The following is a 14,241-nucleotide window of genomic DNA, read 5'->3' as shown; positions in this document are numbered from 1 at the left end:
CGGTTATAATGGAGAAACATCTCAAGCATCAACCTCAAAGAGTTATCTTGATGCAGCAAGGAGGAATGAGCAAAAGCCCAATGGAGATCACCAGGTAAAGCAAGGATGAATTACATCAAGAACAAACAAAGACTTCTAGGTAAACCAGGGGCAATCCATCTTAAGGGTGAACAAAAGCTACAACCAGCCACAGGTAAAAACTTCTCAATTTGCTTCAGGAATGGATGACAATAGAAATTACAATCATTTTGCTGGAAGATTTGATAATCGCAGAAGTTTCTTCAATGGCCAATGTTTCTCTTGCCATAACTTTGGTCACAAAGCAGCTCAATGTATTGCCTATAAGACAATCATGACTAGATAAGCTCAAAAATAAAGAAGTATGAATGGATTACGAAAAGGACCTATAACAACTTCTCGGCCCTTGAAAATGAAATTGAATGTTCTATTTGTAATAACTTCGGTCATGAATATTCTGAATGCAGGAGCAGGTTTCGGTAGACAAAGGAACAAGCCTCAAGCACCAGAACATGGAGAATAAAGGAACCACAAACAGAAAGATGTGGGATAGCTTTTTATGCAGAAGGACAGGAAAATCTATGGTACATCGATAGCGGATGTTCGAATCATATGACAGGTGATAAAGAAAAACTTGAATCATATATTGCCTTAGAAAAGGGAAAGAAAGTTTCTTTTGGAAATGATACCCCTACAGCCATAAAAGGAAAAGGCACTGCATAGTTGAAAGAAAAGTTCAAAGCTGGAACTGTTTTGTATGTTGATGGCTTGAAGCATAATCTACTAAGTGTCAGTCAGATGTGTGATCAAGGAACATAGGTAATATTTTGATCAAATGGATGTAGTTTTCGTGATCTTGATACAGGAAAAACAGTGATCAAAGGCAGAAGAACTCCAAATAATCTATACATATTTGAAGAAGGACAACAACAATGTTATTTGAGCAAGGATGATGAACACTGGTTATGGCACCGGAGGTTGGGGCATCTAAGCTTTTCACAAATAAGGAAAGAATGCAAATACCAGGCAGTTCGTGGTCTTCCAGATATCAAAATTCCAGACAACACCATATGCAAATCATATCAGTTTAGTAAGCAAACTAGAACTAACTTCCCTGAGAAGGAAGGATCAGCCAACAGGCCTCTTGAACTAGTCCATACAGATGTATGTGGTCCATTTAGGACAAGGTCACCTCGAGGAGAAGAATACTTTATATTATTCATTGACAACTTCTCCAGGATGGTTTGGTTGGGACTTATGAAACACAAGGACGAAGCATTCGAAAAATTCAAATCTTTCAAAGCCTTGGCTGAAAACGAATCAGATCACAAAATTAAGTGCCTTAGGTCCGACAGAGGTGGGGAGTTTACCTCAAATGAATTTTTCTATTTCTATGAAGAACATGGAATAAGAAGGGAATTCTCTACAGCTAGGACTCCTCAGCAAAATGGAGTGGTGGAAAGGATGAACATAACGGTCCAACAAATGGCTCATGCTATGCTTGATGAGTCTGGGACTCCCGCAACCTTCTGGGGTGAAGCTGCATTTGTTGCGGTTGTTATTATCAACAAAACAAATGTCCGAGTGAACAGCACTCAAACTCCTCATGAGCTCTGGTATGGTGAGACTCCTTCGATAAAGCATTTCAAAATTTTTGGAAGCAAATGCTATATTAAGAATAATGATGAACATCTTGGAAAACTTGAACCTAGAGCAGATGAAGGCATTCTCCTTGGTTATTCTCCCCACAGCAAAGCATATAAGTGTTACAATAACAGACTTGGAAGAATTGTTGACAGCATTGATGTAGTGGTTGATGAAAAAGGATACATTCCTAGGCAAGTAAATTATGAAAATATCGAAGAGGATGAAGACTACTCTCCTAATCAGACTGATGATGAAGAAGAACCTCAAGAGGCACCAGAGGAACAGATAAGGATAGAAGAGAAGACGCCATCCAGGTATGCTCATAAGAATCATCCATAATCTCAAATTTTGGGGCAGAAAGAGGCAGGTGTACAAACAAGAAGAACAATTGCAGAAGCCTCAAGCTATTTGGCATTGCTCTCCTCCACTGAGCCACAAAATGTAAAAGAGGCATGCAAAGATGAATGCTTGGTCAAGGCAATGGATGAAGAACTTGAGCAGATCAAAAAGAACAACACTTGGGAATTGGTTCCTAGACCAAAAGATAAGAATGTCATAGGGACAAAATGGATGTTTAAAAATAAGTTGAATGAAAATGGAGGAGTAATCAGAAACAAGGCCAGACTTGTGTGTAAAGGGTATGCTCAACAAGAAGGAATAGACTCTGAAGAAACTTTTGCTCCCGTTGCTAGACTAGAGGCCATCCGAATGTTCCTTGCTCTCTCAAGCTTTCAGAAGTTCAAATTATTTCAAATGGACGTGAAATCGGCCTTTCTGAATGGAGACTTAGAAGAAGAAGTGTACATTGAGCAACCAGATGGTTTCATTATTGGGAATGATCAAAATCTTGTATGCAGACTAAAAAAGGCTCTCTATGGTCTTAAACAGGCTCCAAGGGCTTGGTACTACTGTTTGGACAAATATCTTCATCAACAAGGTTTTTCAAAAGGATCAGCAGATAGCAATCTCTATATAAAAAATGAAAATGACAAATTGCTAATACTTGTTATGTATGTAGATGATATTATCTTTGGAAGCAATGAAGAAGCTATGAGTCAAAGCTTTGCCTTGGTGATGCAGAAACAATTCGAAATGTCCTTGCTTGGAGAACTAACATACTTTCTTGGATTGCAAATCCAACAAAATGGAGGCGGTATCTTCTTGTCTCAAACCAAATGCCTCAAGCAGATTCTGAAGAAGTATGGCATGGAAGATTCGAAACCAGTATGTAACCCTATGGTTACAGGACGTAGTCTCAGTGAAAATGATGAATCAGCAGCAGTAGATCAACCAACCTATAGATCTATGATTAGAAATCTACTTTATTTGACAGGTACCCAACCAGACATCATGCATGCAGTGGGAATAGTTGGGAGATTTCAGGCAAATCCAAAGGAAACTCATCTTGAGGTAGTGAAGAGAATCTTCAAGTACCTTAAAGGAACTCAAAACTATGGCTTATGGTATCCTAGAGATACAGATCTCACACTTCATGCTTATACAAATGCATATTGGGCCGGAAGCGTGGATGACCGGAAGAGCACAAGTGGTGGTGCATTCTTTATGGGTTCCAGATTAGTATCTTGGTTCAGCAAGAAACAGAGTTCGACTGCTTTATCTATAGCTAAAGCAGAATATGTGGATGCTGCATCTTGCTGCACTCAACCTCTTTGGATGATGCAAACCTTGGAGGACTTTCAAATCACTTGTACACCACCTATCTCCATCTTATGTGATAATACAAGTGCAATCAGCATTTCAAAGAACCCAGTCATGCATTCAAAGACCAAGCACATACCGATCAAGTATCACTTTCTCCAGGAACAAGTGTTGGAACAAAAAGTCAAATTGGAGTACGTTCCTTCTAAGGAACAAGTTTTTGATATTCTCACCAAACCACTGCCTAGGGAGACATTTGAATACCTCAGACAGAAGCTGGGAGTAGTTGATGCATCATCTTGCTGTTAAAACTTGTCTGTTTCAGAGAAAAATGGGTGTACGCGAGTTGCCTAAGGAGGATCCGCGTACATACGCCGGTTTGTGCAGAGACAGTCGCGTATATGGAGGTTTGATGGATATCAGTAGGGACAGGCTCTGGTTGAAGATATTCTGATATGGGTCTGACAGAGACCATCCGGCACAGGTTCAGGGGGAGCAGATAATCTTCTAATAATGCATTGTTGGCATTATCTTAGAAGCTTTTGGTTCTAGTTCACAGTTGTTGTTGGTTTCAGGTGGAACAAAGGCAGAGGGAGAACAGAAGGAAATCTTGGTTGCTGATCTGAATGGTGATTGACAGATGCTGCTGCTATCAGTTATTGGTGACTTTCATAAGTCTTGTTCTAGATATTTCGTCTCTATGTCATATATCTCTTTTGTGATATCTCTATTATGGTGTCAAGGTCGTGTAACGACCTATTTTGGTTTCCCCACTATGCCTGGGATGAATATGCAATGAACTTGGTTGTCATATGTAAATTTCTGATGTATCCCCACTTGGTTGGGTGGATGATCCCCACTTGTTTGGTGATGGGTGTATGTATTGAGTCTTTTGGTGATAGGAAGGTCTTTTATGATGTATAAGTCATAGTTCTTCTTGAAGAAAATCTTTTGCAGATCTTTCCTACAGTTAGGGGGAGCATGGTCAGCACTGTAGGGCAGAAATTTCAGCATGTACTCAGGGGTAGCACAACCCTTTGCCCTTGATGACAAAGGGGGAGAATGACTTTGAGGATGTTGGGTTGCCATCAAGTCCAAAGGGGGGGATTGTTGGCATTATGGCACAGGTTTGGTGTTATGGCACAGGTGTTGTCCTTGATGGCAACTCTCTTTGGTAACAGATCTCAGTTCAAGCTTTCAGAATGAAGGAAAAGACATATACGCAGGTTCATCTAGACGAAGACGCGTATACATGCGAGTTAGACGTTTCAAAGGAGCGTGTGCGTATACACGCACTTTCATGCAAGGAAAAGCACGTATATGTTGGAGAACTTACCCTTGGTCCATGGTAGTTAGTCCTTGGTATTTGAATCTATGGTTTTGGACCATGGTACCTCGTCAGATGTGTTGATCCCAAGTATTGGGTCAGTGGTATTGGTTTATTATGGTTTTGGATTGTGGTATTATGGAAGGCCTAAAACTATAAAAGAGGAAGGAGATCATGTGGCAAAAGGACATCTGAATTATTATTGAATATCTGATAAAATGCTAGATCTAGAATACTGGTAATTGAGTTATGGTGCAGATTTGGATCTGAATGAAGGAGGAACCTTAGCGCAAAGAGAAGGATAAGTTCTATTGATGGATCATAGTATTTAAGCTCGAATACTAGTATCGTTGTATGATTTTGATCCATTATATGTGGCGCTTGCTTGATCTATAAAACTGATAATCTGGGTTAATTAGTGTTTGAATATCTGAAAGAGCGAATTATCCTTTATAGATCTGTACGCAGGTTTAGTGAAACGAAGGCGCGTATGTACACTGGTTCAATGAAGGAAAATAGCATATACGTAGGTTGTTCCATACGCAGAAGCGTATGCACGCAAGTTTCAGCCTATTAAAGTAGCGTATATATTTTGAGATGTGATCTTGCTGGTTCTATTTATTGCTGCAGTGTTCTGGGTTCAGATTTGGTGTGTGGTTACTGTTACTGTGATCTAGGTACAGTCATCAGAGAAGTGTTTATTTTGATTCAGTTTTGATTGGTGAAAAGGTGATTGGTTGATGCAGAAATTCTTGATGTTTGATTGATGTTATCTGTGGATCTAGTCTGAAAATTTATGAAACGTGGTCCCTGGAAGAAAGAGAAGGTTGTAGCCTTCTGTAGGCCAGCACCTACGTACTAGTATATTGGCTAGTGCAAGAGCTAAGGGGGTTGTAGCTCCCTTCCAGGAGAAGCTGGAGAACGAGAGAGGGTTGTAGCTCTCTGCAGGTTGCAGCCTGCGTACTGGTAAAGGATTGCACTAGTACATTGTAAAAAGAAGTTTCTAATTAAAAAAAGATAGAGATGAATTGCAGCAGGTGGTTTTCACCCACATTGGGTTTCCACCTTATATCTGGTGTTCTTGTGTCTGATTGTCTTCTGTTCTATTTTACTATTCCTGCTTACTGGTTATTTGATTCTGAAACACAGATTAACAATCAACATCTGACAGATAAAGTAAATTATAAGTTTGCATTGTATACGTGGTTTTCTTTCAACATAGTTGCGTGTATACGCGAGTCTAATTAACTGAAGTAGCGTATATCATTTGATTTTGAAAAAGGGAATATTTGACTAGATAATACTGATTCACCACCCCCTCTCAGTATTACTTCCAACAAAAAGATCGTCACTGGAAGTGTCGTCAAAGAGAGAATTAGTGATGGGCATTTAAGGACCCTCACCAAAAGTGTCACCAAAGAGAGAATTAGTGACGGGCCTTTAACGACCCTCACCAAAAGTGTCATTGAAAATGGCTTTGGTGACAAACCTTAAAGGACCATCACTATATACACTTACAACAATGATTTTTTAAAAACTGTCGCCATATACGACATTGGTGACAGACCTTAAAGGTCCATCATAGGCACGAAGCGTCATCAAAAACTCAATGGAATGATCAATGATGACAAACATTTATTGACCGTCACCAAAAGTAACCAAAAAGATCATTGGTGATGATCAATAATGTTAGATGATCCAAAAATACAATTTCATCATAGGTTATAAAATTGGAATAAAATAATTATTAATTTAAGATATTAAATTAATAATTATTATTCTAGAATGTTTAATTATTTAATGAAGACATTTAGAATTAGTGTATTGTTGTAACAATATATGACTCTCCAAAAGTGTCGTATCTTAGGCTCTATTTTAGGAGATTTGTTAGCTAGATGGTTTGAATAGAATTTATTATAAATGGACACTTGTTATTTAATAATTGATCCATAATTAGAGGTATTTAGGACATGGAGCTTATAAATAGCTCATTGCAAGAGTGTTTGGTTGTTCGGTTGTAAACTCTTGCAAAATCAATTATGTAATTATTTTTTCTGATTAATAAAATTATGTGTCTAAGGACACTTCTGTCATTATTGTGGTATCAGAGCTCTAGTAATGTTGCAGTTGATTTGAGAAGGAGATTCTAGCTCTACAAGTTTTTGGAAAACTCCGTTGAAGTGATCAGAAAATATTGGTATGAAATTTGCAACAAAAAATTCTTGATTTTAGATCTGCAAATTCTAAAATCATTTTTTAAAGCAACAAATGCAAATTTGTGTGACTTTTTCAAATTGTTTGAGTGAATAAAAACAAAAAAAAGGGACAACACTGTATATTTTAATTGTTTTTAACGTCCTTTCAAAACATTCAAATCAATTCTGCATTTTCATGAGTGTGGTTTACATTGATTCTGCCATTCCATTCAGTTTCTAATATTTCTATGTCATAATATTTGGTCGTTGTTTCCAAATATTTGAGTTCATTCTGGCATCAATTTATGCTCAAATCCCCTGCGTTGAGCATTTTGGCATCAATTTATGCTCAAATCCCCTGCGTTGAGCATTCTGGCATCGATTTATACATGGTTTATAAGTGGTTTGGCATCGATTCAACATTTTGTGGTCTAGCATTTGAACCAGTATCCTCCAGCAATAAGAACCAGTGTTCAAACACCGATTCAAACATTTTACATTCCAAACAACATTTTAAAATATCAAAACTAGCGTTAAATGTGTTTGACAGAGGTGGATTCTGCAAAACCAACATTAAATGTGTTTGACAGAAATTTTCTGAAGTGGATTCTGGCATGGAGTCTGCAAAACCAGTGTTAAATGTGTTTGACAGCGTTTGAAAGAAGCTTTAAAATCAGTGTTTGAAAGCGGCATTCATTCCAATGTGTTGGAACAACGTTTTCTGAAATATAGATTCAGCAATGCCAACGCTGAAACCAACGTTGCAATCTGCAATTGAAAGCGTTGAAACTAGGTTTTTGCAATATATCATTGAAGCAAATTGTTCACATTATAATTGTTTTTTTTATTGTGATTTGTAAATGAAATCATATTTGGAGAGATAAGGAAGTTCTTTGTCGCAGATTGGGAGGAATTTGGAGGAATATGTAGATTTTTTTTTTTTTTTTGTAATATTTTCTAATTGGAGTAATAAGGGTATTATTTTTATTTTTTGGGAGTAATAAGGAATTTTTTGTTTTTTAAATTTGTTTATGGAGTGATAGTGTGACTCAAAGTAATTTTACTTTGAGGGGGGGTAAATTTTTTACCTGATTGTGCAAAAGCACCATTGTAAAAGTCAAATTTTGAAAGTTGCCTTGTAAAAATTTGAGAAATTGACTAGAGCCAAGTGCAAAGCTCAATCAATTTTCTCCTGTTTTGACGACTATTCGAAGGTCAAGGCCAAGCCCCGATAGTTCATTTTTTGTGTCATGTGTTGTTGTCGTATTGCACATCTTGATTTCTTTTGGAGCTTGATTCATGGTGTGAAGTATTAACACTACAATGTCTAAGTTGATTAATTTGTTTTCTGATTCCGAAAAACTTGAAGGCACAATATCTTATAAAACATGACATCGTCTCATCGAAAGCACTCTCATTTACAATGAATTATGGCAGGGTATATGTGATGGAGATATTAAGCTGAATAAACCCACAGATGCAGCTACGCTAGCAAAATGGGAAGTTAAGAATGCCAAAGTCGTAGCTCTTATTAAATATTCTATGAATGATGAAATGTATGTCCATATAGAAAATGCTACAAATGCATGGCCTGCTTTGAAAACTTTTAAAGACCTCTTTGATACTCAGCCTGAATCAAAGAAAGTTGATTTACAATTAAAATGGTTACAAAAAAATTTGACTGAAGGAGGTGATGTTCTTGAATATATCTCAAGACTTAAGAATATTAGGCAGGAAATCATTAATGCTGGTTTTCTAGCAATAGATGATAGTTTTATGGTAACAATTGTAATTGCTGGACTTCCTTCTTCCTACACGCCTTTTTTGGAGACTCTACAATTAACTAGGAAATTAGAGAAACTAAAGTTTGATGAACTCTGTGAAATGCTGACTCAACATTTTAAAACTTTTGGGAAGAAGAAGAAAGTTGGAGAAGATGTTTTTCTCATAGAGGCCAGCACTAGTAAATCATCAACAGAGAGTTCTCGAGGCAGAGGCAGAGGAAATCAGAATCAAGCAGCACAGAGTCGAGGTCGAAGCCAAAGTAGAGGAAACAACTTTAACAAAGGCAACAATTTAGGAAGGAATAATTTTCAAGGTAGAGGAAACAACCAAGGAAGAGGCAATTTTCAAGGACAAGGAAACAATAATCAAGGTAGAGTACAATCTCAACATAGAAGTCAAAGCAGAGGGAGAGGACAACCTTCAGGAAGAGGAAGAGACTTAAGTCAAATTGTGTGTCGAAGATGTAGTAAAGTTGGCCATTATGCTGAAGATTGTCAAACATCTCTTAATAAGATTCCCAAGTTCCAGCAGCACTCAACGCAATTTGCAAATGATCAAGATGATGATAACTTAGAATATGTTTTTACTTCCTCGCCAGCATCACAACTTTCATCCCATCTTAGAAGTGACTATGAAGATTCCTGGATCTTGGATTCAGGGGCAACTCAACACATGACTTGTCGACGTGATTTTTTTTGGAATTTTCAAGATTGCCAACTTAATTCCATTTTTCTTACTGATGAGACAAAACATACTCCTTATGGAAAAGGAGCAGTTAAAGTTTTTCTCCCTGGCATTAGAGAAAAAATGATTTCCAATGTATGGTATGTACCAAGTTTTAAGAAAAATTTTCTCTCTTTAGTCATGATTCGACAAGCAGGACATTAGGTGATTATGGAAGATGGTTTAGTCAAGATTAATTTAGTCAAACAGAGTTTGAAAACTGTCATGACAGGTTATGAAGATGGAAAACTGTTAAGGATGAAAGGAACAGTTATTCCAAGGCATTCTGATTTTGCAGGGGCAATGAGTACAGGTATTTCACCTCCAAGACTATGGCATGTAAGATATGGACATTTAAATTTTGAGAGTCTTTCTCAATTGCAGAAACAAGGAATGGTTAAAGGACTTCCCACTTTCAAAAGGGAAAATGAAAAATTTGAAGCTTGCATTTATGGCAAACAAAGTCGAGAAAGTTTTCCAACAAGTTCATGGCGTGCAAACAGGCGGCTACAACTAGTTCATAGTGATGTTTGTGGACCACTACAAACTTCATTTGGTGGTTGCAAATATTTCTTACTATTCATCAATGATTTCAGTAGAATGACTTGGGTTTACTTTTTGAAGAACAAGTCAGAAGCATTTGATAAGTTTAAAATTTTTGCCAACTTGTTGAAAATGAAGTCAAAGAAAAGATAGGTACTCTCAGGATGGATAATGGGGGAGAATTCACTTCAAATGAATACAAGACTTATTGCAATGAAAATGGCATAAGACAACATCTTACTAATGTTTACACTCCACAACAAAATGGAGTAGTTGAAAGAATGAATTACACCTTGTTAGGAATGGCGAGATCCATGTTAACTTTTAAGAGGTTAAGTCCAACATATTGGGTAGAAGCAATACATACAGCTATCTATAGATCTCCAACTGCTTCTTTAGACGGAATCACACCTTATGAAGCTTGGTTTGGTTTCAAACCTCGAGTTAAACATCTTAGAGTTTTTGGATTAGTATGTTATGCCTTAGTTCCGAAAGAAAAATGAACTTAGCTTGACTCAAGAAGTTTAAAATGCACAATGATTGGCTATTCTGATGAGAATAAAGGGTATCGTCTTTTGACCAATGGAAAATTCATTGTGAGCAAGGATGTCATTTTTTATGAAACTGAGAGTAAAAGTGCTGAAGAAATTGAACATCTTCTTCACAAGTTAGAAACTAAGGGAAGTAAAAGAAATGGAAAAATGCAAAAAGTCAACCAACTTCATCAAATTGGTATGAACTTGATTTTTCTTCCTCTGAAGATGAGTTATCCAGTCCATCTACATCAACAACATCATCTGGGTCCTCTAGCAGTTCATCTACATCTCCAAGTAGCAGCAGTTCTTCTAACAATGATTCTCCACATTCTTCACCTGAACAAAAAACATCGGTTTATATTAATCCTCTTTACAGTGATGGAGATTTTACAGAAGCGCAAACAAGTGAGCACCAACTACCGAAATGGGCAATTCAACTTTTGAAAGATGTAAAGCCTAATGAGCAAAATAAAACAGGCACCAGAAGGGCACATAGAAGTGAAGGCAATTTTTCCTTGATAGCAAATGATTTTACTGAACCTTCCACATACAAAGAAGCAGTAGAACATAAAGAATGGCAACAGGCTATGGTTGAAGAATATCAAGCAGTAATTGATAACAACACTTGGAGACTTGTTGATTGTCCATCAAATGTTAAACCCATAGGATGCAAATGGGTTTACAGAATTAAGTATAATGAAAAGGGAGAACTTGAAAAGTATAAAGCATGACTTGTTGCAAAAGTTTTTGTGCAGCAGGAAGGCATTGATTATGAGGAAAATTTTGCTCCTACAGCTAAATGGAACACAATCCGATTAACACTTGCATTGGCCGCTCAGAAAGGTTGGAAAGTTCATCAAATGGATGTGAAAAGTGCTTTTCTCAATGGATATTTACAGGAGGAAGTGTATATGACCCAACCGCCAGGTTTTGAAATTGACGGACAAGAACATAAAGTCTGCAAATTGATTAAGGCTTTATATGGGTTAAAACAAGCTCCCCGAGCTTGGTATGCAAAGATGGATGAATACCTTAAGGAAGTTGGTTTTAAACGAAGTGAATTAGATGATACTTTGTATGTGCGACAACAGGGAAAATATCTGGTAATTCTTGTTATGTATGTAGATGATTTGATCATCACTCGCAACCACGATGATCATATTGCACAGGTGAAAAAGGAGTTACATGCAAGTCTTAAGATGACAGATTTGGGATTACATCACTACTATCTTAGAGTTGAAGTCTTTCAACATCCAAATCATATTTTCATTTCTCAAAGTAAGTATGTAGCAGAGTTTCTTCAGCAATTTGGCATGTAGGATTGCAAGCCCGTTCTCACCCCCATGGAGAAAAACTTGAAACTTTCAAAATTTGAAGCGGGGGAAAAGGTGGACAGTAGAACTTACAAACAGTTGATTGGAAGCTTGATTTATTTGACAAATACTAATCCTGATCTATTTTATGCAGTCATTATCCTTTCTCGTTTTATGCAGGAACCACGAGATAACCACTGGAATGCAGCCAAAAGAGTTCTTCGATATATCCAAGGAACAAAATATTTTGGTCTTCTTACACAAAGACTAAAAATTTTGTACTTGGTGGATATTTTGATGCCGACTTTGCTGGGAGTATTGATGATCGAGCATCAAGATCGTCACTAGAAGTGTCACCAAAGAGAGAATTAGTGATGGGCCTTTAACAACACTCACCAAAAGTGTCACCAAAGAGAGAATTAGTGATGGTCATTTAACAACCCTCACCAAAAGTGTCAATGAGAATGGATTTGGTGACAAACCTTAAAGGATCATCACTATATACACTTACAACAACACTTCTTTAAAGACTGTCACCATATGCGACATTGGTGATGAACCTTAAAGGTTCATCACACGCATGACCCTCATGAACTCAATACACTCTCAAATTTAAAAAATCCATTCTTTCTTTTTTTTTTTGCTAATGCAAGAGTTGGACCTTCTATTTCAATAATAAAGTACAAAATTTACATCTATTCACAAGGAGTTGTGGACCAAGGAAGAGACCCACAGACTAAACAGAGAATGGGCCTGAGGCAAAAGCCCCTACCTCGAAAAACCAAACCTCTAAACACTTAAAGTTAAAACAAAGATGAAACCTACATCCTGACCAAAAAAATTAGTCTCTCGCTTGAGACAAAACTCCTCCCACCAAGAAAAAGGAGCATAAACTCTTCCTGCCAACTTCTAGACAAGCCACTATAATTGTCACCATTGAGCCAGCTGACCCAATCCAACGAAAAAGGATTAATTCACCCAGCCAAGAAGCGCTAAACTTACCCAGCTAGACAACCAACTTGCATGATCAATCGCAGCCATCAATCTGCCTCGCTTGATCCGACGGCAGAGGTTCATATCGCACCAGCCAATATCACTAGACTTTAGCGTGTGATGAGGGTGGTATTTTAGCTGAACCCACTGCCACATGTAGCCTACTGTATGGAATCGCTTCCAAAACTAAAACACCATTTCCTACTTGTGAGGCCTGCGATCACCAGAAAACCACCCCTGACTCGGTAAATCGTGCATGGGTGGAAAACCCATGGTATTTTGGCCACCGATAGCGCCTAGTTTCTGTCCTTCCATTTTTTCTTCTCCTCTAGAACTGAGGAAAGAAGATATGCCAACTGACCTGCCTATCTTCGAAGAACTAGAGCCACCCCACTGGCTACCGCCTGGAATCGCTGAATTAATCAGACTCTGCCTCCATGGCTCTACTCTGAAACAAGAACCTGTCTTCATCTGCCTGGTCATTACAAATAACTTTTAACCTACTATGAGGCAACTCTTGCCAGCTCATTGCAATCCTGTTCTCTGTGCTGATCACACCTTGATTGACCAGAAGATCTGCCAAATTATTGGCCAATATTCGGATATGTTTGAAGCTGACTGTACAAAGGCCCTGGAGATGTTGTTGAATCCATTGAAATCCATGTATCAACCTCCAGTTTCTTGAGACTTTTTCTAGCTTTGTTCCCCAGCTGATCCTCTTAACCGATTTGATGATTAACTCAGAATCAGCTTCAACTATCACATTTTGTTGGTTATCCTGTTCCAGGAGATCTAAACATTGCTCCATAGCCATCAATTCCACCATGTTATTGGTGGCTTTCCTTAAATGATAGTAGAATATGAAGAGGACACGTCCATTCTCATCCCTTAACACTCCCCCATAACTAGTGGTACCTGGGTTTCCTTTAGAAGCCCCATCAATGTTGAATTTCAAAAAGCCCTTAGGGGGAGGATGCCAGAAATCTTGCTCAGAATCCAGGGAGAATATAGTCCTATCCAGTCCCTGTGGAATAAGTCTCTGCAAACCCAACTCACTGAGAATTCTCAAATCAACAACTGAAGGTGGGTTCTTAGGGAGAGTTTGCACAATAGTGCTGACTGTTTCCTTGAGTTGATTTAAGATCTGCTTAAAAAGGCATTGGGAAGGCTTCTTTTCATTCTTGAAGATTCTATTGTTTTGTTCTTTCCAGACATTCAAAATAATGAAGCTTGGAATGATGGCCCATGCTGAGCCAAGAATTTCATTATCTAAAAAGTTTCTTCTCCATTTTTTTAGGGTATTGATGATACTCCCTTTGTCCCTATTAGTCTGTTGGAAAATGGTAGCAAAAGAATCCCACAAACTAGAGGTGAAAATTCAGTTGCTGAGAAGGTGATCCATAATTTCCTCATGGGCTTCATAGAGTTGACATCTGGAAGGCCCCAGGAAATCCCTCTTCCTAAGATTATCCCAGGTCAGAATTTTCCTATGCTGAACTAGC

This window comes from Pinus tabuliformis, chromosome 5_1, assembly GCF_031772625.1.
Source record: "Pinus tabuliformis cultivar Carrire ecotype Pingquan chromosome 5_1, CPIR1, whole genome shotgun sequence".
Classification (NCBI taxonomy): Eukaryota; Viridiplantae; Streptophyta; class Pinopsida; order Pinales; family Pinaceae; genus Pinus; species Pinus tabuliformis.
The sequence above is the reverse complement of the archived record's forward strand: the minus strand, read 5'-3'. Positions refer to the sequence as shown.